The 22,321-nt window shown below is 49.5% G+C and overlaps 1 protein-coding gene and 1 long non-coding RNA gene across 3 annotated transcripts in view; one reads left to right on the top strand and one right to left on the bottom strand.

Moving 5' to 3' along the window:
• DNAH17 (dynein axonemal heavy chain 17) overlaps window positions 1-22,321 on the bottom strand; it is a 14,992,541-nt gene that overhangs the window by 3,904,929 nt on the left and 11,065,291 nt on the right. The window lies entirely within an intron of this gene.
• LOC146810469 (uncharacterized) overlaps window positions 1-22,321 on the top strand; it is a 123,415-nt gene that overhangs the window by 35,189 nt on the left and 65,905 nt on the right. The window contains exon 2 of the long non-coding RNA XR_014965696.1: window positions 14,172-14,339. This is a non-coding gene — a long non-coding RNA (uncharacterized LOC146810469). The remainder of the gene's footprint in view (window positions 1-14,171; window positions 14,340-22,321) is intronic.

Here is a 22,321-nt window from a genome sequence, read left to right as displayed (position 1 = left end):
CGGACTCCACTGGAGACCAAAGGCCTCTGATCTCCCGCTCTCGCATGTGGCCGCCCACCCTAGAAGTGATGCATCCGTTACCACCGTGTTCTCCGGCTGGGAAAGGGAGAGGGATCTTCCATTGACCCAATCCTGGTCCGTTAGCCACCACTACAGTTGATGTGCAGTGCCCTCCAGGAGGGGGGTGGTTACACCCCCTTCCCTTTGTCCAGTTTCGCGCCAGGACTGGGGCTGGTGTGCCCCAGCACCGGTTTGAACTGGACTATGCATGGGACACCTTGTGTGCCCCAGGCAGTGTCTCGTTTCATTCATCCCTCCCTGCCCCAATACACTAAGGCCTGTCTGGGGTGGTGCTCGCACCTCCCAAGGCAGGAAACCTATTGTCCAAGCCTCCCTTGCCGGGATCACTCCCAGCAGCAGGAGGTCAGACTTGTGTCGTGGCAGCAGCATCCATTTTGTGATGCTGGGGCTCTGGTTAACTCTAACCGGGTAAGTAGGTTTCAACATGTCTTCTCCCTCTAGAAGGGAGGGATAATATCCTCATCCCCAGAAATGGGATGGGGGTATTATTCCAAAGTGTTAGACACCTTACACGACATGTTTTGATACAGCCAAACCATAGTTACCATAACCGTTTAAGATTATAAGGCACTCTAAGAGTATATGGTAGGCTATATCATAGAACAGCTATAAGGACATGGTTCCGAAAGCTGCAGACAGGCTCATCTCATGCTAGAGCACCATCTCACATGTTACCAAGCACTCTGCCTCCAGGATTGTTAAGGCCTGCCATAGGAGTGGCTGATAGGTACACATGTGTCTATATCTAAGATAGGTATAAGAATACTACACCTAAGCAGGGGTGATTACACAACCTTGCCCCAGCTGAGTGATCAGCCAGTTGTGTCATAATGGAAGGCCAGGCCAGGGGTGGCATAATACATGCTGCAGCCCCTGGTAGGCCTAGGGTACAACTATGCCCTGGGTACCTAAGGTACACTGTACAGGGGCCAATAAGGTGATCCTATCCAAATGAGTTATGCACCTAAAGTACATAGTATTAATTTAGAGAGAGAACAGCAGGGCTGTGGGTCTGATTAGCAGGCCCACAGCCACATCTAAGTCGAAAACCAGTAAAGCAAAAGCAAAAAGTGGGGGTGAACATAGTAAGCAGACCCTACTCTCCTACAATCGATGGCCATGTGTAACAGCTCGGAATACCAGACTCTTCGTGCCCAATCCAGAGCCACAAGAATGACTTGGGCCCGGTCGCGCTTGATCTTCTTCAGCACTCAGGACAGAAGTGGTATAGGCGGAAAGGCATATAGAAGATCGCAATTCCACTTGTGATGAAAAGCGTCGCCTAGCAAGTGCCGCCTTGAAAATTCCAATGCGCAGAATTGCTGCATTGCCCGTTCTCGTCGGTGGTGAATAGATCTAACCAAGGCTCTCCCCAATGCCGAAAGAGACCTTGCACTAGTGAAGATGCCATTGTTGATCTCATCATGCACCTGCGGCTGAGTTAGTCCGCCTTGGCGGTCAGTGAACCTGCCAGGTGTTGAACCACCAAGGATATGCTCTGATGTTCCAGCCATGCCCAGAGACGGAGACACCCCGCTCACCCTGTTTGTTGCAGTACCACATGGTGGTGGTGTTGCCCGTGAACATCTGCACTACTCTCCCTCGGACCAAAGGAAGGAAGGCTTTTAGCACAAGACAGATTGCCTGGAGCTCCAGAAGGTTGATGTGGAGCCCGGACTCCACCGGAGACCAAAGGCCTCTGATCTCCCGCTCTCGCATGTGGCCGCCCACCCTAGAAGTGATGCATCCGTTACCACCGTGTACTCCGGCTGGGAAAGGGAGAGGGATCTTCCATTGACCCAATCCTGGTCCGTTAGCCACCACTACAGTTGATGTGCAGTGCCCTCCAGGATCTGAACGCAATTGGACAGATTCCCCTGATGCTGTGCCCACTGGAACATCAGGTCCCACTGCAGATCCCGCATATGCCACCAGGCATGATCCACGAGCAGGATGCAGGAAGCCATGAGGCCCAGCAGCCTCAGGGTCATTCTGACTGAAACCCGGGATAAAGGCTGAAAGATCGGAATCATAGCCCGAATATCCCGGACTAGCTGCTCGGGAGGATAAACCCGAAACTGAGTCATGTCCAGAACTGCTCTGATGAAAAGGAGCTTCTGAGGGGGAGTCAGGTGTGACTTCGGCATGTTCAAAGTGAAGCCCAGCGAGTGCAGGAGGTCCGCTGTAGTCTGGAGGTAGGAGACGACAGCCTGGGGCGAGCCCGCCTTCAACAGCTAGTCGTCAAGATAGGGGAAGAGTGGAACCCCTGATAGGCGCAGATGAGAGGCAACCACCACCATCACTTTCTTGAACACCCGAGGGGCGCTGGTAGGGCCAAAGTGCTCTTGGCCTACTGTGAACCTGAGGTAACGCCGGTGAGCCGGCAGGATGGGAATGTGAAAATAAGCGTCCTGCAAGTCCAACGCTACCATCCAGTCTCCACGGTCGAGGGCAGACAGGACCTGAGCTAGCGTCAACATTTCGAATTTATCCTTCCGGAGGAAGCGCTTGACATTCCTGAGATCCAAGATAGGACGCAGGCCTTTGTCCTTCTTGGGCACCAGAAAGTAGTGGGAATAGCAACCACAAACTACTTCTAGGGCAGGAACTCGCTTGATAGCTCCCTTGGCCAAGAGTGCCAAAACTTCCTGTTAGAGAAGGGTCAGATGATCCTCCAACATGTGATGGTACTGAGGTGGGATGGATGGAGGGGTAGTCTCGAAGGGCAGGGAGTAGCGCCTTCGGACTATCTGCAAAACCCACCTGTCCGAAGTGATGGTGTGCCAATAGGGGAGGTGATGGCAAATCCTGCTGCCCACAGGCGACTGGTGGCCCAGAAAGGTCGGACTACGAGGGTTTGGAGGCTGCTTCAGAGGAGACTGTAGTGAACTGGCCCATTCGCTGACCCCCAGACCCACTGCGGTAGTTCCCACATCCCCGGCCACACAGGGGCTGAACAGCTTGCGCCGGTCTGTGGCTCTGAGCCGGACGTGTTGGGGCACCCCTTCTGTAACCACGAAAGGGGCGAAAGGCAGACTGACCAGAGCGGGTGGTGGAGGGGCCCAAGGACTTGGCCGTAGACCGAGAGTCCTTAAAGCGATCTAGCGTGTTGTCTGCATTGTCGCAGAACAGGTGATGGCCTTCAAAGGACATGGCCATAAGGGTAGCTTTGACATCCCCTGCAAAACCAGTCGACCTCAGCCAGGCATAGCGTCGAAGGGCTACCGATGTGGAAATCGTCCTGCCTAGCGAGTCGGTGGTGTCCAGTCCACAGCAAATGTTAAACTTGGCTGCGTCTCTCCCCTCAGCAACTGCACAGGAGAGAACGGCCGGGGCCTTCTCCGGGCACTGGGGCAGCACCTGCGCCACCGTATCCCAAAAGGAGTGGGTGTAATGGCCCAACCGACATGCAGTGTTTACCGACCGCAGTCCCAAGCTGGAGGCAGAAAACATCTTCTTCCCTAGGTGGTCCAGCTTTGTGATTCCCTATCAGGTAGTGCGTTTGGTAATGCGCCTTTGGATGTGTAGGCTTGGACCACCAAGCTCTCAGGGGAGAGGTGTTGGGAGAGGAAAGAGGGGTCACCTGGAGCTGGGCGGTGGCGTCGGGCGATCATCCTATCCACAGGAGCCCTTGTGTTGGGCCTAGACCAGGTGCCCATAAGGATGTCAGTGAGGGCTTCCCTGACCGGCAGCAGTGGCACTGAAGAGCTCGCAGCCAGTTGAAGCACCTCTGTCAGGAGGTTAGTCCTAACCGCCACCGTAGGTAGCTCAAGGTTGAGAGCCTCGGCCACCCTACGCAACAGCCACGGTAGGAGGAGACAACATGCCACGGTCTGGGGAAGTATCTAGTCCACTGGCATCCCCAAATTCCTCTCGCCAGTCTGGATCAAACTCTAACTGGTCAGTTAAAGGGTTACCAGACCCCTCCCAGTCCTCCTCACCCTCCTCTGGTTGACTATCTGGCCTAAAAGAACCAGGGTGGAACAAGGACACAAAAGTACCCGTCGGCGCCGGATCTGGCATCGGTCGACAGCGGTCCAGCTCCGTGTCCACGTCGGGGCGAAGGCCGGGGTCGGAGCTTGCTGGGGACACAACTGGCATCAGCTGCGGACGTGGTGCCGGTGGAGTCGGTGCCGGGGGAGGTGTGGTCACGTGGACCGGCGCTGATCCGGATCCAGGCCTGGATCCAAGAGGGCCCAGCCGTGCTGGGGCAGAAGCCGCTGGCATCGAAGGCCCAGGGCCCCCAGCCGTGTTAGCGGTGCCTGAAGGCGCGTCGGCAGAGTCGGACTGCCCAAAGGCATGCATTGCTTCGTAGAAACTCCAAAGCTGGGCAGGGGTCGCACTGGGTCCCTGGAAGGGAGGGAAAGCCGGAGTCGACCCAGCAGGCTCCGCACGCAGAGCCGCGGGAGGGGCACCACCTGCATCCCTTTTTGAGTCAGCCGAAGGACGGGGAGAAGTCGAAGAGCGACGATGCTTCTTTGACTTCTTCTTGTGCTTCGACTTACCTGAGGAGTGGGATGACTTGGAAGAAGACTGGTGGTGGTGGCTCCGCGACCGGTCCCTCGACCTCCCACGCGGCCTGGACCTCGAGCGGCGCGGAGTGCTGGGCCTCGAGAAGCTTTCAGGACTGCTCCCGCAAAGACTTCCGATCCATGGTCCGGCAGTTGGAACACGAATTGGAGTCGTGGTCGGGTTCCAGACAGAACAGGCACATGCAGTGTGGATCCGTCACCGACATCAACTGTCAGCAGGAACAGCAAGCCTTGAAACCTGGCATCCCTGACGCGCACCAGGAGTCAAAGACTCAAAAAACGACATCGACAAAAGTCGGCAAAAAGTCAAGCAGTGATTGGAGGTACCTCTCTCTCCGGATCAGCGCTGGCTGGCCCAGAAAATGAAAGAACTGACGTCAGTGCACGAGGGCAGCATCTAAGTAGCTACTGCGACATCATCCCGGTGACCACGATGCAAACGACGAAGGTGGAGCCAACTAACGCCATCTTTCGACGTGCACGGGTTCTGCTGACGAAAAATTCTCAAGATCCAATCTGACGCCTGTGAGAAGTTGGCCTGATGTATGATGTCACTAGTTCTAGTGCACACCTCATATCAGTCCAAACAACCCTTATGGTGATTGGTTGTAAAGTCAACCTTATAGACCAGCTATCCTAGTGGTAGCATGGACAAGAGCAGTCTTAGGCTAGACTCTGAATGGCATGTGAAGCCAGCTGTGATACCATATATAATCCCTTGAATACCAAATGAAAGGACACCACAACAGATATATATATAAAATAAAGTGTATTTATTCTAGTCAAACCCTCAGCACTCTTTATGAGATTCGAGGTAAGTACAACACAGTCTTATTCAAGCATACATTAAGTCACACAGGTAAGTAATACAGTTAGGCCCTAGGGGCCACGCAAACCATATACTAAGAAAGTGGTATAAGGACCACTGTTACAGAAATAGGATAGGCCTAGGCCTAGGGAATCGCTGGGGCTACACTACACTAGCAACAGGTAGGAAGTGGGAGGCCCACGGGATTCAGGTGCAGAGTGGAAACACTCACGCGTAATGCGTAAAAGTCGATAGAATTACTAGCAGTTAGAAATTAACAGTTTAAGGACACTTCTGAAGCAGCTAGAGAGTCAAGACTCGGAAACTAGACCCTAGGATAGTCACTACCCTTGTGAGCACCGGAGTACCCAAGTTACCTAGCCCACGGACTGCGGGTGCATAGATGTGAACTTGCGTCGGGTTTCGTCGTGGACTTCTATGGATGCCTGAAGGAAAGTTGCTGACAGGAGGTCAGTGAAGAGTGTCCGGTGGATCCCCAGGCTGGGATCAAGAAGAGAGGATACCTGCAAGCAGAAGGGACAGAGTCTAGGTCACTAGCCAGTGACCACGTGGAACCAGGAAGGAACCAGGCGATGTCGTGAAGATTGCAGGTGAAAGGTGAAGCTTGTCGCTGCAGCCACGGGTACCAGGAGACGTCGAGGACGACCAGGACCAGGAGGCCAGCTGTCCCACGAAGGCTCTTGCTGTCGGCGGCGTCGACGTCGAACTAGGACTCACCAAGCCTTGGCAAGCGGAACCCACGAAGAACGGAGGACTTGCTTCTGGTGCAGACCAGGAAGGTCTGGGGTGCTTCTCTTTTGCAAGGAAGCGGGAGCCAGTCTGGAGGAGCCAAACCAGCAGTGAAGATTTCAGGGAGCGTCGTCACAAAGGCCACTAGCCAACGGGCAAGCAACCGGACAGACGCGGCAAGCAGGAAAATGCAGAAGGGCCCCACGCCGGACTCGTGGAGTGTGGGGGGCTGATCTTCGGTGCAGATGGTGCTTGGGGTTGGGGCTTCTCAATCCCCGGTGCACAACTTCGAGGGTGCCTCAGAAGCTGCGCTGGAAGTTACTAGCCACTTTTCCCAGGTAGCCGGTCCCAAGTCTCTCGTCGCCTCCACGGATCTCAGCTCGGCTGTGGATGTGGATCAGGGTCAGAGAAGTCTGGAAGTCAAGGCTCTGGTCGGGCTCTGCAGTCGGTCCCTCGTAGAACTTTAGCAAAGCAAAGGGTAGTCTCTTGATGGTGCCTGTTTGCACAGGGTAGCCACTCCTTGGCCACAAGGGAGATTCTTCAGTTTTCTTCTTTTGTCGAATGTCGAAGGTCCAGAGTTTCTGTTCAAGTTGCAGGTTCAGGATAATCTAATCTCCTGGGGCCCAGCTACCACTCTTATCCAAATCTGGGGGGCTGGGTTACCTGCTAGGTCACGCCTTATGGGTGGGACCTGGGAGGGGGGTGGTTACACCCCCTTCCCTTTGTCCAGTTTCGCGCCAGGACTGGGGCTGGAGTGCCCCAGCACCGGTTTGAACTGGACTATGCACGGGTCATCTTGTGTGCCCCAGGCATGTCTCGTTTCATTCATCCCTCCCTGCCCCAATACACTAAGGCCTGTCTGGGGTGGTGCTCGCACCTCCCATAGCAGGAAACCTATTGTCCAAGCCTCCCTTGCCGGGATCACTCCCAGCAGCAGGAGGTCAGACTCGTGTCTGTGGCAGCAGCATCCATTTTGTGATGCTGGGGCTCTGGTTAACTTTAACCGGGTAAGTAGGTTACAACATGTCTTCTCCCTCTAGAAAGGAGAAATACTATCCTCACCGCCAGAAATGGTGTGGGGGTAGTATTCCAAAGTGTTAGACACCTTACACGACATGTTTTGATAAAGCCAAACCATAGTTACCATAACCGTTTAAGATTATAAAGCACTTTAAGAGTATATGGTAGGCTATATCATAGAACAGCTATAAGGACATGGTTCCGAAAGCTGCAGACAGGCTCAGCTCATGCTAGAGCACCATCTCACATGTTACCAAGCACTCTGCCTCCAGGATTGTTAAGGCCTGCCATAGGAGTGGCTGATAGGTACACATGTGTCTATATGTAAGTTAGGTATAGGAATACTACACCTAAGCAAGGAGTGATTACACTACCTTGCCCCAGCTGAGTGATCAGCCAGTTGTGTCATAATGGAAGGCCAGGCCAGGGGTGGCATAATACATGCTGCAGCCCCTGGTAGGCCTAGGGTACACCTATGCCCTGGGTACCTAGGGTACACTGTACAGGGGCCAATAAGGTGATCCTATCCAAATGGGTTATGCACCTAAAGTACATAGTATCAATTTAGAGAGAGAACAGCAGGGCTGTCGGTCTGATTAGCAGGCCCACAGCCACATCTAAGTCGAAAACCAGTAAAGCAAAAGCAAAAAGTGGGGGTGGACATAGAAAGCAGACCCTACTCTCCTACAACGCCTGGGGGCAATTCTAAGGTAAGGAATCTATAACTAATTGTCTCTTTCAGATTGTGTCATCAGACACTCCGACTGACTCAGCAATTCATAGGAGTTCACTGGTCAATGACTACTGCCAGCATACAAGAACCTATAAAACTTGCCTCCGTACAGTCTTCAGTATCATAGTCCAACTTTCTGAACACAATTGTGAGTTCTGAATTAGCTCAACACCAAAACAAGCTAGGAAAAGAGAATCAACCACACCTTTGATTAAAATCCTTTTATTTTCTCCCTTGTTTTTCTTTTTTTTTAGAAATATGTGTAACACATATAATACGTGGGGGATGGCAAAGTCCCAGAGGTGACTTGGACTGGAGCCTGCACAGCTCTAAAGACTCAGCAATTTATAAGAATTATGGTTGACCAGTTTGTTAGCATTTTGATTAAGATTGTATTTACTTTTACTCTTATTTTTCCTTTGTGCTTTTTTTTTTTATAATCAACTTTATTTGCATTTACAGGAAACAGGCAAACAAAAGAGTGTAGGTAATTGCACAGTGAGTCAAAGTCCATCTTTAGCAAATAGTACAAGTTCCAGCCACAATATACATCTTTCAAGTCAGTCCCGGCCTTAGCAGAGCAATAAAACTGTATAGGAGAAATAGCAGGTACATATTTCAAGAAAGTAGATTCAACCATTTGCCCCATATCTTATGAAATGTCTCAGGACATCCCCGGGCTTCAAAGAGGGAATGCTCATGAGCCGCACACCAATCCACCCCCGCTGCCACTTTCTTATGGTAGGAGGTTTGGCCTGAGCCCAGGCCGCTGCGATGTCTCTCTTGGCCACCGCCACCGCTGTACCCATGAAGCGTTTGTTGGCTCTGGAGCCTTCCAGGCCATCGAAAACTCCCAGCAGACGGCAAATGGGATCGTGGGGGATCTGCCACCCTAGAGTCTGTGTGAGCTCGGACTCCACCCCGACCAAAATGAGGCTAGGGCAGGGCAGGACCAAACCATGTGATAGAAGTCAACCGGGACTTGGCCACAGCGTGTGCAGTCTGGGGAGGTGCGCACCCCTGCCCTATACAGGCCCGCAGGAGTGAGGTAGGCCATGTGAAGATAATAGAGTTGGATGAGATGAAGTTTGAGGAAGTAGTCAGAGTTTTGGGGCCATAAGGGCATTGCGCCAGTCTGCTTCCTCCAGGGGACCCACCCTAGCCTCCCAGCAGGTTCGAAGTGAGTCCAGGGTGGCAGGGCCGTTATTAACGAGGGAAAGGTATATCCGGGACACCCCCCCTCTGCCCAAGTCTCCCATCATAACCTGAGCTTCTAGAGGGCTGAACTCCAAAAGCGAAGTGCCCGATGAGATATGTGTAGTGATGGCGTGACAGAGTTGCAGATACCTGTAAAATTGGGTGGTGTGAAGGGAGTGACGATGTTGCAAATCCCAGAAGGCTCTAACATGATCGCCCATCCAGACATCTCCAAGTAACGAGGTCACGATCCGGTCCCACTGCCGAAAGCCCTCGAGGGATGATGTTTCACTCAGCCACATGCTGTACCTCAAAGATGTGTGTTGGGTGAGTCTCCTGTCCCACCCTGTGTAACGCAGGGAGGAGCGCCAGGCCACTAGAACCGCCCTAGTGATAGGTGGAATTGTTTGTGAGATGGGAGCCCCGTATAAATAGGCTTGGATTTGCAGAAAGTCCATCGCGTGGAGTTCGATCCGATAAGCCAGGTCCGACCAGCCGCCAGTGAACCAATCGTGGACGACAATAAGTCTGGTGGCCAAGTAGTAGAGGTGAAGATTCGTCATTCCCATACCACCATCGAAGGAAGGAATCCGGCATCGGGCCAGGGCTATACGTGGACTCCCACCTCCCCACAGGAACCTGGTAATCACCCCGTCAAAGTCTCGGAACCAACTACCCGGAAGGTGAAAGGTGACGTTCTGTAAAATGTATAGGAAACGGGGGAGAATCATAATTTTAAAGAGTGCCCCTCTGCCAAGGGGATTGAGAGGGAGAGATTGCCATCGCTTGAGGTCTTGTTTGGCTTTCGTGATCAGGGGTGTAATGTTGAGGGCCTTTTCCAACTCCGGGAGCATAGCCACCCAGATCCCGAGATATTTGAACGATAGCCTCCATAGGGGGATACTAGACTGCCATTCAAAGCAGGCCCTTGAGGGATGGAGGGGGACCAAAGTAGACTTCTTCAGGTTAAGTCGCAGGCCCGAGGCGGTCTCGACATCCCAGAGCAACTCCAGGCAATGCAGGCCGGAGCTCTCCGGGTCGGCCAAGAAAAGCAGGACGTCATCCACTTAGATGGCAATCTTATCCCCCTGGTGAGGGTCCCAGGCCCAACCTCAGATCTGAGGGTCATTGCGTATGAAGCAGGCCAGGGGCTCCATCGCCAACGCAAACAGGAGTAGCGAGAGAGAGGACACCCCTGACGTAGACCTCTCCAAATTGGAAACGCCTCCGAGAAGGCACTGTTGGTCAAGACTTTAGCTTTGGGATCGGAGTACAAGACTAGGATGAGGCGTCTGAAAGAGGGGCCGAACCCCCTCGTAGTGAGAACATCAACCGTGTCAGAAGCCTTCCCAAAATCAATGAGCCAGAGGGACAGATATGGCATGAGGAGATGGCGGTGGGCCAAGGCAAGGTGAAGGCGTTGTATACAATGCCGAGTACCGGGCGCTGGCATGAAGCCACATTGGTCTGGATTAATCAGTTTGTGCAACAATGGACGGAGACGCTGGGCCTGGGCTGTGGCGAAGATTTCTGTGTTAATTAAAGAGATCGGACGATAATCCGCACAGGAAGGAGACGGTGGTTGGGTCTTGGGGATGACCACTATAGTGGCGACGTCAGTCTCAGAGGGGAAAGCACCCCTCTCCGCCCGTAGTTGAAGAGGTCGACCGGATGGGGCACCAATAAGTCTCAGAAAGTCGCATAGTAATCTTGTGAAAAGCCATTGGGCCCTGGCGTCTTCCCAGAGTGCAGTAGGGAAATAGCCCCATGGATTTCCTCTGGGGTTAGAGGAAAATCCAGGTCTGTCGATTCAGCCTGAGCAAGACAGGGTAATTGGACCCCTGATCGTTTCAGTAGGTCAACCAGAGAGGCCCCGGGGGGCCAAGCAGAATAGAGCTGTGCGTAGTAGCCTGCGAAGGCCTGGGCAATGGCTTGTGAGGTGCAATGGTGGGTCCCATCCGCGTCTCGAATTTCAGGAATAATTCTGTTGGGGTGGGAGACCAAGTTATGGACCAACTTTCAATTTTTGTCGCCCTAACCGTATACATGGGCCACAGAGGAGCGCCATAGCATCTTGGCTGACTCCAGGGAGACTTGACGGATCTCCTTGCGAATTGCCACAAGCTGTCTGGCGGGCTGAGCGTCCTCATTCCCCGCAAGTGTCAGCTCTAGCCGCAGAGCCTGGGCCTCAAGCTGGGTCAGGCGCTCAAGTCTGCGTCGCCCTTTTCGCATGTACCAGACCTCCGGCTACACCTCGTAGGGTTGCCTTACCGCCCTCCCAAAGGGTGCCCGATGATGGAACCGAACCCTGGTTAGTACTGCTGCAACTCTACTGCAAGTGCTTCATTAATGTCCGCGTCCTGCAAAAACCAAGGGTTCAGTCGCCAGGCCGCAAGCACCCCTTCAACGGTACCGCCGAAACGGAGGGAGAAGGCAGAGTGGTCTGAAATACCAAGGGGGAGGATAGAAATGTTAGACACCTGTTGGCAATCAGGGGCAAATGCAAAAACAACAATTGATGGACAGAATGCAGAACAATGTCATACATTAACTCCAGTACAGAGAACTGGGCCTAAATCCATCGTTTTTTTTGCTCACCATGGCATTCCAGTTTGAATCCAGCCATATGCAAATCAGTCTTGCCCCTGTGCCCAATGGGAACCGTCCAGCCTGAACTGCCAGGCTAGGTCCTTCCTGGACGGGAAACAAGCATCCTAGGACCAGTTTCGGGGTTTCACCCCTCTTCAGCCAGGATAGCTTCACTCCAGTGGCATGGAGAGCACGGGACCCACGTCTGGGCATACCTGTTCCACTCGGGGTGACAAAGGCAAAAACAACAATTGATGGACAGACCCAGATCTCTTGACTGGGGGTGAATGTTTTGATTTGTACTGCATTCCCTCCATCAATTGTGTGTCTTTTGCTTTCTCGCCCTAAGTGCGCCAGGTATGCCCAGACATCAGTCCTGGGCTCACTGTGCCACTGGAATCAACCTATCCTGGCTGAAGAGGGGTGAAACCCCGAAACCGGTCATAGGATGCTTGTTTCCGGTCCAGGGAGGACCTGGCTTGGCAGTTCGGGCTGGACTGTTCCCATGAGGCACAGGGTCAAGACTGATTTGCATATGGCCAGGTGTAAACTGGGGTGGCATAGTGAGCAAAAGAATGATGGATTTAACCCAGATATTTTGACTGGGGGTGAATGTTTTGATTTGTTCTGCATTTCGTCCATCAATTGTGTGTCTTTGGCAAGCAGGGGCAGGCAGGAAGACCAGATCGATACTGATGGAGGATCACGTGCTACCATATAAATAAATAAATATCGACCTTTTTAGCATGAAGGTCCCTATATAGGCCCCACTAACTACAACCTGGAAATGTGCTAACTTGACCATTTTTATATTACACAGTCACTAGTGCCATAGTACCTCACACCTCTATTGACACATCTACCTAGACCCCTTAGTTCTTATCCTTCTCAAAAATAAAATCTACTGGGCCCCACGCTGCGAGGCATCTCGGCCAGCCACGAAAACTTTCCACAGTACAAGAATAGCCTATGTCACACATAGACAAGACCAGCTGGTACATCTTCGGTTTTACAAGTATTTATTGCTTCATTTTTTATATCATGAAACATTCCGAGCTTGCTCAAAATGTAACCAAAGACAGCACCTTGCCCCAACAGCACCTGTTTTGAGTTCCGCTTTCATGTACTCGTTCCGAGAAATATATGATAAAAATATGATTTGTTTATAAATTGCAGTCAAGCATGCCTGACCATCCGATCAAACACCTGCCTACTGTGAAACCACTTCTGTGTTCTCTGAATTTTAGCAACATAACTGTAGGCGTGCAGTCAAGAACCTACATCAAATATGGTTTTATAGTTCTGTCTCAAACAGGTATAAAACTCCAGCACCCCAGTGGGTGCAGAGAACTCTTTTGCAGTGCCTTGTTCGCTGTGTGTTCCCGGCCGGCCGTGTATCTGCATTGGGCTTGGAAAGCCTTCTCTCAGGTGGTACAGCCCAATCTAGATAACATTTTTTCTCTTTTTTAGCTTCTTCTCTGATGCTAGGATTTTCATCCTCACCCAATTCATTGCATTTAATGTACCTTTAAATTGTCATTCTTGGATGGTTAGTTTTCTCATTTCAGGATTGCCTTCCAGGCACCTGCACGTTTATTGATAAGTATTTTGTGTTGTTATTTCTGAAGGATTGAGCTATGATCTTATTATTCTCTCTAAGCTGATGAATATATTTATTTTGCTGTGTTAATGACATAGGGCCACATGCATCAACGAGAAAACTGGTCGCAAACGGGCAGTTTTAGCAGAATCTGCCCCTTTGCGACCGGTATTTTTGCATTTGGGATGCATTATCCCAAATGCAAAAATCGCAATTTAAGGAATCTCTAAATAGCGATTCCTTAAATTGCGACTGCATTTAAGGAATCCCAAATTGAGATTCCTTAAATGCAATGCATTAAAGTTAAAAAAATAGCGATTTCGCTAATAGGGGGAGCAAATTACCATGAAGTTGAACTTCATGGTAATTTGCAAAAACTTTGAAAAATGCACTTTTGTGCATTTTTCAAAGTTTCATGTTGCGCACACACATGACCTTAGAGCATGTGTGTGTGCAACATATGTGCACAGATCAATTTCAGGGGTGCAATAGGGTGTCATTTTGACATCCTTGCACCCTTGAAATTGCATGAGCAATTTGCGAGTACATACTGGTACTCGCAATTTGCTCATGCAATCTCCAATTCATTCCTATGGGCCTGGAGGCCCATAGGAATGAATGGGACGGCATTCCTTAATTGCGACTTGCAATTTGCGAGTCGCAATTAAGGAATTTGTAGGAATCGCTATTTTTATAGCGATTCCTACATGCATAGGCTTTTGCAATTCCTTAATTGCGATTCTTTAAAAATCGCAATTAAGGAATCGCAAAAGTCTTTGTTGATGCATGTGCCAGTTAATGAATAAAGTGCCACTCCAATGCAAGGTCTTTGTCTCACACTCGCGTGTTCATTATTTTTAGACAAACTGTGATTGAGCTGCGTCAGACCACACCAGGTGGGGTTACATTTCCCCTTCTTCAGCTGACGACCACGTATCCATCGTGCTGACTGATCCTACCTGCGGCGGACAAGGGACACTCGGCTGACTGCCCACGGACCCCCCTTCTCTTCCCACTGCCAACCACTGGGTGAGTCAGGGATGTTTTTTCATTTTTTCTCTTTAGTTAATCCGGCTGGTCCTTGGTATGTGGTTGTGAGGTGGGGGCTTTGGGCTCTCTCTCTGCCCGACTCCTCGATCCTCTGTAGCGGTCTGTCTTGCCACGATTCGCACCCTCTATGCCTCTGTGTGTGGTCACAGCTGTATATGTAGTTCTCATTGTATTGTGTATAGTTCTAGATTTTATTGTGTATTTTGGTTCCTTCGAGGTTAGAGTCCTCGGATGTGGTTCTAGATTTTGGCTGTGGTTCTAGACTTTATTGTGTATTTTGGTGTCTTCGGGGTTTGAGTCCTCAACTGTGAATTTAATTGGATTGGGGGGGGGGTTGAGTCCTCATTGTGTTCTTCCTTTTTTATATTGACTTTGAATTTGATCTACTGTTTTTTCTCCACTGCCTTCTGCCCCTTTTCCTGTTCATACGGGTTTTATCTACAGTGTGTTTTTCTCTTCCCTAGGGTCCCTTTTTCAATGCGTGTTTCCCTTCTTTGCCCGTTTTGTCCTTTCGGATCGCATTATTTCACGGGTCTCTCTCCTGTCTTCGTCTTTCCCTTTGACGACCTCATTCTGCATGGATTGGGTGTAACAGTCTTCTCTTTTATTAAAATATTTTTCATATGTAAACGTTGTGTCTCTCATATCTTTCTCAGTCCATTTTGACTGAGCAGTTCCTTGCATCGAAAAAGGGAAGTCACTTGTGGTTACTTCGCAGCCTTCACCCGCCTTCCACCTCTGTGGTTTCCAGCCCGGCTGCCTTAGCTGCGCTGTCGTCCTCCACCACCTTCTCCCTGTCTCTTCTGATTTCAGCCCTCCCCACCCCTTCGTTTATTTCTTTCTTCTTCCCTTTCTTCATCTTGCAATATACGGTGCTCTCCCCATCCTTGCCCTTGCCCTCCACCTCTCTCTGCACTGTCTGCTCTTGGTTTCGCGCCCTTTCCTCCAACCCCGCACCTCCTGTGGTCTCTCTCTCTCTCTCTCTCGTGGTCTGCCTCCTCCGTACTGGCTGACATCTCTCTCTCTTGCTGTCTGATCTCGGGTCTTTTGTCGTAGTGAGAATTCATATCTAGGTTTATGCCTGTACAACATTTATTCACTATACCTCAATTTTCTTCAATGGCTCAGATTCTAGCTACAGCCCAATATTACGAGAACAGAGATAAGGAAGAAAAGGAACGAGTAGAAAAGAAAACGAAGGACTTGAAGACTAAGGTGTTGTTGCAGCAGGCGTATGCGCCAGAAAGAGGCATAGGACTAGAGATCGGGTTCCTAACCGGGGCGCCAGAAAAACCTACTGAAACATTCATTTCGCCAGAGAAAGGCGCGCCAGGGAGTTTTGAGTGCATAATTGAACTCTTTGCAGCACCAGTATCCAACAGAAAAGGCTCTGACACACTCGCTGTAGTCACCTTAACATACGGTCCACTCTGATCCACTGGCACTGAAACAACTCCCTCTCTTTGTCTACAGCTGTCCTAGTAATCATTACCTTCCGCATTTCCATCTTCTGCATAATAGTCGTTATTATAGTACTGAGCTGTCCCACAGTTACATTGGCCTGCTGATCAAAACTGTTCATCGTATTTTGATGCGGAAGAGGACGCGCGTTCTGGGGAACATTCCCACGCCCTCTACCTCTAGGAGCTTGCTGACCACCTCTACCTCTTGCGCCATAAGCATTATTCGTGCGCTGCAACAATATAGGACAACTATACTTAAAATGACCTTCTTGTTTGCAATACGAACACTGATTGGGGCCCACAGGAACACGCGGTTGGGAATACCCGAACCTTTGCGAGTTACTCTGAAACTGTTGGGGTTGTTGATAGTTACTCTGACCTTGCTTATAGTTATTCTGATCTCCACGTTGCGGGTAAGCCTGCTGTAAAAGAACCTTCGTCTTTAATTCTTTTGTTTTCTTGTCTGCTCTATCCTTCTAATCTTTATCCCTATTTTCGTAATACTGTGCAGTAGCCAGTATTTGCGCTGATGAGGAAACAGCCCAAGAACTCTCTGAATCTTTTAATTTCTTACACAACTCGGGAAGCAAATTATGCACAAATTTATCAACAAATAACCGTTGACCACCTTCCGTACTCATGTCTTGACCACTGTGGTCGATAAATGTTTCTTCAAACCTGGTGAAGAAATCAGACACTGTTTCGTCTTTCTTTTGTTTGCATGCGGATAATTTATCCCAATTCACACGCATCGCCGGCATTAACGTCTTCATGTAGGTAATAATTCTACCAGGGAGTTCTGCTACTAAGGGCTCAGGTTTCGCACCACCAACTTGTCTAGTGTCTGTAGCAATGATATTAGCCCATGTGCCACCTAGTTCTGCAGCATGATCTGTATTACGAATCAATCCCCACAAAGGCTGCAGAACAACATTCCCGAACAACATATCTATGTCAGCTAAATTCATGACACACGATTCTGCGGTTTGTGATAACTCCTTATAATATCCTGCAGGGTATTTACGGGGGTCAGGCAATGTCTGCTTAAGCGCTATTACTTCACCTCGCTTCCATGGCACGTGTACCCAAACACGCTGAAAATGTGGCTGAACAGGTGGATTAGCATTTAAATCACCAGGTCTCCAAACTGGAGGAACCTCACGCATCGGATATTGGCGCGCTTTTACCTTTTTCCCTACAGGAAACTCCTGTTCGAACAACGACTGATGACAATCCCCATTCCTGAAGGACAACAATGTCGTAACTGCTCTATCAACATCGCGTCCCACAATCGTGCCTTTCTCAAAATCGAACCGTACATGACACAACTCCTGCGGGCTTGAATCTAGACCATGATCTTCCAATTCCTCACAGAGGAATTCACACATTTTCTCGAAAACGTATCTCTGTTTTGGTGCTTCCCATTGATGAAAAACATTTACAACAGATTCCACATCATATCTTGAAGGAAAAACAATCCATTTATGTGCCATGCGGTCTAATACTTCTTTCTCTTCAGAACCTGGCAGCTGACTACGCAACTGCGTACGTTGTGAACCAGGGGTCGTACTAGATGACCCGAAGAGAGGCGACATAAAACTAGTGACCGCACTAGCTATTCGTTGTCGTGTAGAAGGAGAAGTTGAGGCAAGAACAGGGGGAAAGACAGAGGGAAGAAAAACGGGTGCAGATACAGGTACAGGGGTCGTATCAGGAAGAGCGCCGAGGGAGGCAGCTGATGTACTAGGTAAAGTCGCAGGAAGCGCAGAAGAGATAGGCAGCGAAACCGGCGGCCCTTGAGAGGGCTGCGCCGTAGGGATAGGAGCCGGCTGAGGGGGAGCTGGCGGCTGCGAAAAGGCTTGCGGCAAATTAACTAGAGGCTGTACATTTAAGGGTTGCGGAGGTGCTGTAGCACTCTGCGCATACGGGGGTGGTGAACTCAGCAAATGTGACATTAGGGGATCTTTCTCCTTTTCTTTTGACGCATCTTGCTGAAGGGGCGGCAAAACTGGGTAGCATTTATCAATCACTAGTTTACGTTGCCTGTGCAGCTGCTCATTCATTTGTTCTTCTTCATTATCTTTAAACTGTAAGGCTGCTTGCATTATCGACATACCTTTCTCTCTTTTATTTTTCTTCGCTAATTTAATTTCTTTCTGTTTGGCTTCCTTTCGCCATAGGCGGAAAGAATCAAACATCGCCGGCCGGGCTTTCTTTTTAAATAATTTAACTTCTAAGTTATCTAGGATTTCTGTGTCGAAACTACCATTTTGGGGCCATTTTAAAACACCATCCTTCCTGGTGTATCGGATCCATACTTCATTATACGCAATGGGGCCCACGCCATGTTTCACATAAAGCTCATACGTTGGAGTTCCAATTGGAGGAACTGGACACGAATCCTCTAATCGGGAGTCCCTATCACAACCCAAACAAAACAAATTTCCAAATATACTAGAACCAGGCATCGTCGCTCACTAGTCTAGTTTCAAACTTCAAAGGATTATCGAATACGATAGTCTCGTGAATACACGAGTCCTTCGGCTTTGGCACTTGCAAGTTCCAAATCAAAGCGATCCCGAAGGGATACCAAACTAAGAACCAAACTAAGAACTGGGAGACGCTCCACTTATACTTAACTGAGGTATCGATGACGTCACCAGAAGACTCGTTAGATCGTTTCGCTATACCAAATCATCAAGGGTCCAAAACAGGGCGATAGTCAGGGCAGCAGTCCTTTGTAGCCGTCGGGACGCGGAGAACCTCGCAGTAAAGACTTTCGGACCACATCGACATGCAGGGGTCGATGAAGTGGCGGCCTTCCTCCAGAATTTTCACTCGAAGCTCCTCATGAACCTCTGGCTTGGACCGGTACCGCTGAAATCGCCCCGAGTTGGGCGCCAACTGAAGTACTGGGTTTTTCAGAACCAACCCAGCGGTGCCAGGGAACACACCCGAAGACTTCGAGTTCTTCCTGTCTCAGACCACAGAAACACAGAGTCTTCTAGGTGAAGTCAAAGATCGTATTTATTGGCTGCAGACCAATCACAGGTATACGAGAAGTACACCACGATGTATGTTCTCAGGAGACTGCTCTGTCCAAAAAACAGTCTTTTCTTATATACAAAATATTACGCTCTGGGCAACACCGCCCCTATTTTACAAGTGGTCGTTCACATATTTTCGCTTCAAAGAAACAGCAAAGTCATGATGATAATCCCACATTTCAGCTCGGTCAGCACATAATTATCTACCCAGCGAGACTCAGAACCTTCATCGGATTTCAGCGGACCCCAATAAAACGGGCACCTCCTCCTCGTAAAGCAAGCCATAAAGTAGGAAACAGAGTCAGGTGTGAAAGAGATTAGTCAGGGTTCGTGTGGGAAGAACGACTTTATGGTGTGTCAAGTCCTGGTGCTAATCCCATTTGGCCGCAGTAAAAGGAAGCGGCCGAACAGGACTGACCTCGGGCAGTGGAGTCAGGTTGCACAGGTCACCAAGAAGGCACAGAAGGTGTGCGTGTCCTTTAGGCCTAGGCATGGCCTTAATTCGCTGCCTATGTGAGGGCAACCACAGAATGGTTACCGTTCTAAAATGGAACCCGAGGGTTCGATATGTAGTATCGTATACACGGTGAATTCATCGGTGAAACGTGACGAAAATACTCATACATACCGCATTAGTCATTTGCGGTTCGCTGATACCAAAATCGGCATGGTGGGACCATGCCTCCAACATGGTTCCGAAATTTACAGTACCACAGACCCTCCTTTTGCCCTTACATAGGCAAAAACTATACTCATACTAATCTGAGTCCAGGTCTATATTCATAAGGCCATGGAGGTGTTGCTGTAGCATCATCCTATTGCTCAGCTCGTCCCTTGATACAGGTCTCCTTACACATGATGTAACACAGAGGCTACACATTACAGGAGCACACTGTACACATAGACAGAACAGGAAAAGAATGGCTAAGATCGTCCCAGTGACTATTAGAATCTTCCATCCCCAAGCTGATATCAGTCCCCAGAACCACCCCATCATCGACCAATCTCCTTTATCCACGTGAATGGATTCGGAAATCTTATGCAGTTTGGAGATGGCTTGATAGACTGTCGGAGCGTTATCTGGTATGAAAATACAGCAGCTTGATTGGATAACCTTACATACCCCACCACGGTCTGCAAGTATGACATCTAGAACCATACGGTTCTGCAACGTCATGAGGCGATCCGCTTGGAGTTCAGCTGTCAAGTTACCAAGGGCACCAGCCGTTACATTAACAGTGGTTTCAACTACACGAGTCAGTTGTCTCAGGTTCCTACTATTGACCATTGGTCCCCAAAACGGCAGGAAACCCAGGAAAAAGTCTCCCGCTTCCTGACCGGCAGTATCCTCCTTACTAACAACGCCTCTCACAACTCTGGTCTTGTGATAATCAGAGGCGGCAGTAAATGTCGGCGGTAGCAAATTTGCAACATAACACGTGCCCGAGAAATCAGGGGGCAACCATGTATATGCTCGATCATTACAAACAAAGTATGTACCCTTGGCAACCAAAAACGCAGGGGAAAACTGTGACGGAAAAATGTATGTTTCAGTACAGTCACTCTTCCCTAATTGAGCTCTTGGATTCTGACCATTACCTTGTAAACAGAACCGACATATGTGGGGTACGACCCAAATTGGGGATGAACTTTTACGCTGTTTCTCGCCAAGACTAATGCTACACACCGTCGCGTTCCAACCCACATAAGCTCGCAACTCATCCTTGGGAATAGATGAATATGCATCGATATCTCTGCTCGTATCAGCAACTCCTTTCATCAAGGCCTTATTGTTCGTGCTAGGTCTAATGGAACGCGGTGGCCGTGGGGAATAGGTCTCAAGTGCAAAAAGAAACATAGTCTGGAATGCCCATGATGACCCATTATAGCTAAACGGCAGCACTAGATATGGAATACCCTTATTAATGGTATGCGGCATCAAACCACACACCCAGCAATTTGTCGTATTCATAACTAGTTGGTGCTGGTGCAGAAGTTGAATAAACGAATTGTTTACGAACTCAGAACGTCTAGCTTGTTCGTGTTCAGGCAGAGGGTGGAAAGAGTGTGAGGAAACAGTAGGAGGATGTATTGGCTGTATAGTGGGTGCAAACGGCACTTGAAAAGACAATAATACATAACCTACAGAAAACATCATCCTGCTAAATAGGACAAACAGTCATAATATTACAAAACGTTTGCTATTCATTACTTTACATATTCTGCTCTTAAAATTTATTTCCTCAGCGGGTCTCTTCATCTCGAAAAACTCCATCCTCTCATCGTGTTGTTCGCGGCGGATGAGTGTCTTCTGCTAAGGAGTACACCTGTCAGTCCAGGGAACGCCCTAGACCAACCAGACCGTTGACCAAACGTCTCCGGCTTGTACCCCAAAGTCTTGGCACCGCGACCCTGCAGCTGAACCCGGATGGCGGTTCGAAAAAGCAAAAATAAGAAAGTTTCTCAGATGGAAGAGAGAGATGCACTTCTCAAAAAAAAATATCAAAGAAAAAGAATTTTTATTTGTCCATAGTTCTCGGCCTCAAATTGTAGCGACTTCTTGTTTGGTCTTGAAACAAGAGTTCAGGCTCTGTAGTGTCCAATTGAATTGACGGTGGCACAGTTTCTTGCAAGATGTCATCGCTTTCCTTCTGAGAAAGCGTTCCTTTTACTCGTGCATCGCTAAACGGCAGAAAACGAGGCACAGTCTCAGTCTCTGAGTCAGCGATCCCTTTCTGGACCCACTGGTCGTAAGGCAAAGGCAAAGGGACCCTCTTGCAGTGAACGCCGTGTATCCAGTTCTTTTTCCCTTTTACTCGAACAGCCGATCTCGTGGAAAGAAGGACGAGATGGGGGCCGGTCCAACGGGGCTCATCATTCTTTGTCCTCTTGAAGTTTTTGACCAGCACCCATGATCCAGGATTGATAGGATGTCCTGGAGCTTCAGAGACCTGAGGCAGAGTATCATGCACCTGTTGGTGTAAAACACGCAATTTAGCCGTCAATTCATACAAATAATCAAGCAGTACTGGATGTTCGATCTCACTGAATTTTGTAGGCCTTGGCACTCCCCATATATTGGCCGGGCGGCCAAACACGATTTCGTAGGGACTAAGTCCCACTCGTGAATGCACAGTCATTCTTGTTGATAGGAGTGCTAAGGGCAGGGCATCAGGCCATTTAAGACCAGAACTTGCTTGAATCTTAGCCAACTTAAGTTTCAAAGTGCCATTGTAACACTCTACTAGTCCAGCTGATTGGGGGTGATTTGCAGCGTGGAATTTCTGCTTTATACCTAGTCCCTCACATACACTCTTCATCACTCGTCCCACAAATTCACTCCCATTATCACTCCATACCATTCTTGGCATTCCAAACCTAGGGAAAAATTCCTTGACAAGGGCTTTAGCTGTGGATAAGGCAGTATTGTCTTTTAGGGGATATGCTTCTA

Source organism: Triturus cristatus, chromosome 7 (assembly GCF_964204655.1).
Source record: "Triturus cristatus chromosome 7, aTriCri1.1, whole genome shotgun sequence".
Taxonomy (NCBI): domain Eukaryota; kingdom Metazoa; phylum Chordata; class Amphibia; order Caudata; family Salamandridae; genus Triturus; species Triturus cristatus.
Note: the sequence above shows the minus strand (reverse complement) of the source record. Positions and strands in the feature narration are given on the sequence as shown.